This window comes from Convolutriloba macropyga, unplaced genomic scaffold (assembly GCF_964194025.1).
Source record: "Convolutriloba macropyga unplaced genomic scaffold, txConMacr16.3 SCAFFOLD_1536, whole genome shotgun sequence".
Taxonomy (NCBI): Eukaryota; Metazoa; Xenacoelomorpha; order Acoela; family Convolutidae; genus Convolutriloba; species Convolutriloba macropyga.
This window is the reverse complement of record NW_027452918.1, coordinates 1-5,000: the sequence shown is the minus strand read 5'-3', so window position 1 is coordinate 5,000 and position 5,000 is coordinate 1.

Sequence of the window (5,000 nt, the reverse complement as noted above, 5' to 3'; positions counted from 1 at the left end):
AGCCAATCAGAGTGCGAGAAAAGCGCTCCCAAATGGCCTAACAGTGGCAGCCAATCAGAGTGCGAGAAAAGCGCTCCCAAATGGCCTAACAGTGGCAGCCAATCAGAGTGCGAGAAAAGCGCTCCCAAATGGCCTAACAGTGGCAGCCAGCTAGAGCTAGCTTAAGTTAGCTTGGGTTAGCTTGAGTTAGCTTTAATTAGCTTTAATTAGCTTAAGCTAGCTTAAGTTAGCTTGGGTTAGCTTGAGTTAGCTTGAGCTAGCTTGAGTTAGCTTGAATTAGCTTGAGTTAGCTTGAATTAGCTTGAGTTAGCTTGAGTTAGCTTGAATTAGCTTGAGTTAGCTTGAGTTAGCTCGGGTTAGCTTGAGTTTGACTTCATTAACCCAAGTTAGCTTGGGTTAACTTCATTAAGTTAGCTTGAACTAGCTTGAGTTAGCTTGAGTTAGCTTGAGTTAGCTTGAGTTAGCTTGAGTTAGCTTGTCTTAGCTTTAGCTAGCTTGAGTTAGCTTGAACTAGCTTTAGCTACCTTGAGTTAGCTTGAGTTAGCTCGGGTTAGCTTGAGTTAGCTTGAGTTAGCTTGAGTTAGCTTTAGCTAGCTTGAGTTAGCTTGAGTTAGCTTGAGTTAGCTTGAGTTAGCTTGAATTAGCTTGAGTTAGCTTGAGTTAGCTTTAGCTAGCTTGGGTTAGCTTGAGCTAGCTTGAGTTAGCTCGGGTTAGCTTGAGTTAGCTTGAGTTAGCTTTAGCTAGCTTGAGTTAGCTTGAGTTAGCTTGAGTTAGCTTGAGTTAGCTTTAGCTAGCTTGAGTTAGCTTGAACTAGCTTGAGTTAGCTTGAGCTAGCTTGAGTTAGCTTGAGTTAGCTTGAGTTAGCTTTAGCTAGCTTGAGTTAGCTTGAACTAGCTTTAGTTAGCTTGAGTTAGCTTGAGTTAGCTTGAGTTAGCTTGAGTTAGCTTGTCTTAGCTTTAGCTAGCTTGAGTTAGCTTGAACTAGCTTTAGCTACCTTGAGTTAGCTTGAGTTAGCTCGGGTTAGCTTGAGTTAGCTTGAGTTAGCTTGAGTTAGCTTTAGCTAGCTTGAGTTAGCTTGAGTTAGCTTGAGTTAGCTTGAACTAGCTTGAGTTAGCTTGAGTTAGCTTGAGTTAGCTTGAGTTAGCTTGAGTTAGCTTGAGTTAGCTTGTCTTAGCTTTAGCTAGCTTGAGTTAGCTTGAACTAGCTTTAGCTACCTTGAGTTAGCTTGAGTTAGCTCGGGTTAGCTTGAGTTAGCTTGAGTTAGCTTGAGTTAGCTTTAGCTAGCTTGAGTTAGCTTGAGTTAGCTTGAGTTAGCTTGAGTTAGCTTGAATTAGCTTGAGTTAGCTTGAGTTAGCTTTAGCTAGCTTGGGTTAGCTTGAGCTAGCTTGAGTTAGCTCGGGTTAGCTTGAGTTAGCTTGAGTTAGCTTTAGCTAGCTTGAGTTAGCTTGAGTTAGCTTGAGTTAGCTTGAGTTAGCTTTAGCTAGCTTGAGTTAGCTTGAACTAGCTTGAGTTAGCTTGAGCTAGCTTGAGTTAGCTTGAGTTAGCTTGAGTTAGCTTTAGCTAGCTTGAGTTAGCTTGAACTAGCTTGAGTTAGCTTGAGTTAGCTTGAGTTAGCTTGTCTTAGCTTTAGCTAGCTTGAGCTAGCTTGAACTAGCTTTAGCTACCTTGAGTTAGCTTGAGTTAGCTCGGGTTAGCTTGAGTTAGCTTGAGTTAGCTTGAGTTAGCTTTAGCTAGCTTGAGTTAGCTTGAGTTAGCTTGAGTTAGCTTGAACTAGCTTGAGTTAGCTTGAGTTAGCTTGAGTTAGCTTGAGTTAGCTTGAGTTAGCTTGTCTTAGCTTTAGCTAGCTTGAGTTAGCTTGAACTAGCTTTAGCTACCTTGAGTTAGCTTGAGTTAGCTCGGGTTAGCTTGAGTTAGCTTGAGTTAGCTTGAGTTAGCTTTAGCTAGCTTGAGTTAGCTTGAGTTAGCTTGAGTTAGCTTGAGTTAGCTTGAATTAGCTTGAGTTAGCTTGAGTTAGCTTTAGCTAGCTTGGGTTAGCTTGAGCTAGCTTGAGTTAGCTCGGGTTAGCTTGAGTTAGCTTGAGTTAGCTTTAGCTAGCTTGAGTTAGCTTGAGTTAGCTTGAGTTAGCTTGAGTTAGCTTTAGCTAGCTTGAGTTAGCTTGAACTAGCTTGAGTTAGCTTGAGCTAGCTTGAGTTAGCTTGAGTTAGCTTGAGTTAGCTTTAGCTAGCTTGAGTTAGCTTGAACTAGCTTGAGTTAGCTTGAGTTAGCTTGAGTTAGCTTGTCTTAGCTTTAGCTAGCTTGAGCTAGCTTGAACTAGCTTTAGCTACCTTGAGTTAGCTTGAGTTAGCTCGGGTTAGCTTGAGTTAGCTTGAGTTAGCTTGAGTTAGCTTTAGCTAGCTTGAGTTAGCTTGAGTTAGCTTGAGTTAGCTTGAACTAGCTTGAGTTAGCTTGAGTTAGCTTGAGTTAGCTTGAGTTAGCTTGAGTTAGCTTGTCTTAGCTTTAGCTAGCTTGAGTTAGCTTGAACTAGCTTTAGCTACCTTGAGTTAGCTTGAGTTAGCTCGGGTTAGCTTTGAGTTAGCTTGAGTTAGCTTGAGTTAGCTTTAGCTAGCTTGAGTTAGCTTGAGTTAGCTTGAGTTAGCTTGAGTTAGCTTGAATTAGCTTGAGTTAGCTTGAGTTAGCTTTAGCTAGCTTGGGTTAGCTTGAGCTAGCTTGAGTTAGCTCGGGTTAGCTTGAGTTAGCTTGAGTTAGCTTTAGCTAGCTTGAGTTAGCTTGAGTTAGCTTGAGTTAGCTTGAGTTAGCTTTAGCTAGCTTGAGTTAGCTTGAACTAGCTTGAGTTAGCTTGAGCTAGCTTGAGTTAGCTTGAGTTAGCTTGAGTTAGCTTTAGCTAGCTTGAGTTAGCTTGAACTAGCTTGAGTTAGCTTGAGCTAGCTTGAGTTAGCTTGAGTTAGCTTGAGTTAGCTTTAGCTAGCTTGAGTTAGCTTGAACTAGCTTGAGTTAGCTTGAGTTAGCTTGAGTTAGCTTGAGTTAGCTTGTCTTAGCTTTAGCTAGCTTGAGCTAGCTTGAACTAGCTTTAGCTACCTTGAGTTAGCTTGAGTTAGCTCGGGTTAGCTTGAGTTAGCTTGAGTTAGCTTGAGTTAGCTTGAGCTAGCTTGAGTTAGCTTGAGTTAGCTTGAGTTAGCTTTAGCTAGCTTGAGTTAGCTTGAACTAGCTTGAGTTAGCTTGAGCTAGCTTGAGTTAGCTTGAGTTAGCTTGAGTTAGCTTTAGCTAGCTTGAGTTAGCTTGAACTAGCTTGAGTTAGCTTGAGTTAGCTTGAGTTAGCTTGAGTTAGCTTGAATTAGCTTGAGTTAGCTTGAGTTAGCTTTAGCTAGCTTGGGTTAGCTTGAGCTAGCTTGAGTTAGCTCGGGTTAGCTTGAGTTAGCTTGAGTTAGCTTTAGCTAGCTTGAGTTAGCTTGAGTTAGCTTGAGTTAGCTTGAGTTAGCTTTAGCTAGCTTGAGTTAGCTTGAGCTAGCTGAGTTAGCTTGAGTTAGCTAGCTTGAGCTTGAGCTAGCTAGCTAGCTTGAGCTTGAGCTAGCTAGCTCGCTTGAGCTTGAGCTTGAGCTAGCTAGCTTGAGCTTGAGCTAGCTAGCTAGCTTGAGCTTGAGCTTGAGCTAGCTGGCTTGAGCTTGAGCTAGCTAGCTTGAGCTTGAGCTAGCTAGCTAGCTAGCTTGAGCTTGAGCTTGAGCTAGCTAGCTAGCTTGAGCTAGCTATCTAGCTTGAGCTTGAGCTAGCTAGCTAGCTTGAGCTTGAGCTTGAGCTTGAGCTAGCTGGCTTGAGCTTGAGCTAGCTAGCTTGAGCTTGAGCTAGCTAGCTAGCTTGAGCTTGAGCTTGAGCTAGCTGGCTTGAGCTTGAGCTAGCTAGCTTGAGCTTGAGCTAGCTAGCTAGCTTGAGCTTGAGCTTGAGCTAGCTAGCTAGCTAGCTTGAGCTTGAGCTTGAGCTTGAGCTAGCTAGCTTGAGCTTGAGCTAGCTAGCTAGCTTGAGCTTGAGCTTGAGCTAGCTAGCTTGAGCTTGAGCTTGAGCTAGCTAGCTTGAGCTTGAGCTTGAGCTAGCTAGCTTGAGCTTGAGCTTGAGCTAGCTAGCTTGAGCTTGAGCTTGAGCTAGCTAGCTAGCTAGCTTGAGCTTGAGCTAGCTAGCTTGAGCTTGAGCTAGCTAGCTAGCTTGAGATTGAGCTTGAGCTAGCTGGCTTGAGCTTGAGCTAGCTAGCTTGAGCTTGAGCTAGCTAGCTTGAGCTTGAGCTAGCTAGCTAGCTTGAACTTGAGCTAGCTAGCTAGCTTGAGCTTGAGCTTGAGCTAGCTAGCTAGCTTGAGCTTGAGCTTGAGCTAGCTGGCTTGAGCTTGAGCTAGCTAGCTTGAGCTTGAGCTAGCTAGCTTGAGCTTGAGCTAGCTAGCTAGCTTGAACTTGAGCTAGCTAGCTAGCTTGAGCTTGAGCTAGCTAGCTAGCTTGAGCTTGAGCTAGCTAGCTGAGCTTGAGCTTGAGCTAGCTAGCTTGAGCTTGAGCTTGAGCTAGCTAGCTAGCTTGAGCTTGAGCTAGCTAGCTTGAGCTTGAGCTAGCTAGCTTGAGCTTGAGCTAGCTAGCTAGCTTGAGCTTGAGCTAGCTAGCTAGCTTGAACTTGAGCTAGCTAGCTAGCTTGAGCTTGAGCTAGCTAGCTAGCTTGAGCTAGCTAGCTAGCTTGAGCTTGAGCTTGAGCTAGCTAGCTTGAGCTTGAGCTAGCTAGCTAGCTTGAGCTTGAGCTAGCTAGCTAGCTTGAGCTTGAGCTAGCTAGCTAGCTTGAGCTTGAGCTTGAGCTAGCTAGCTTGAGCTTGAGCTTGAGCTAGCTAGCTAGCTTGAGCTTGAGCTAGCTAGCTTGAGCTTGAGCTAGCTAGCTTGAGCTTGAGCTAGCTAGCAAGCTTGTGCTTGAGCTAGCTAGCTAGCTTGAAGCTTGAGCTTGAGCTAGCTAGCTTGAGCTTGAGCTAGCTAGCTTGAGCTTG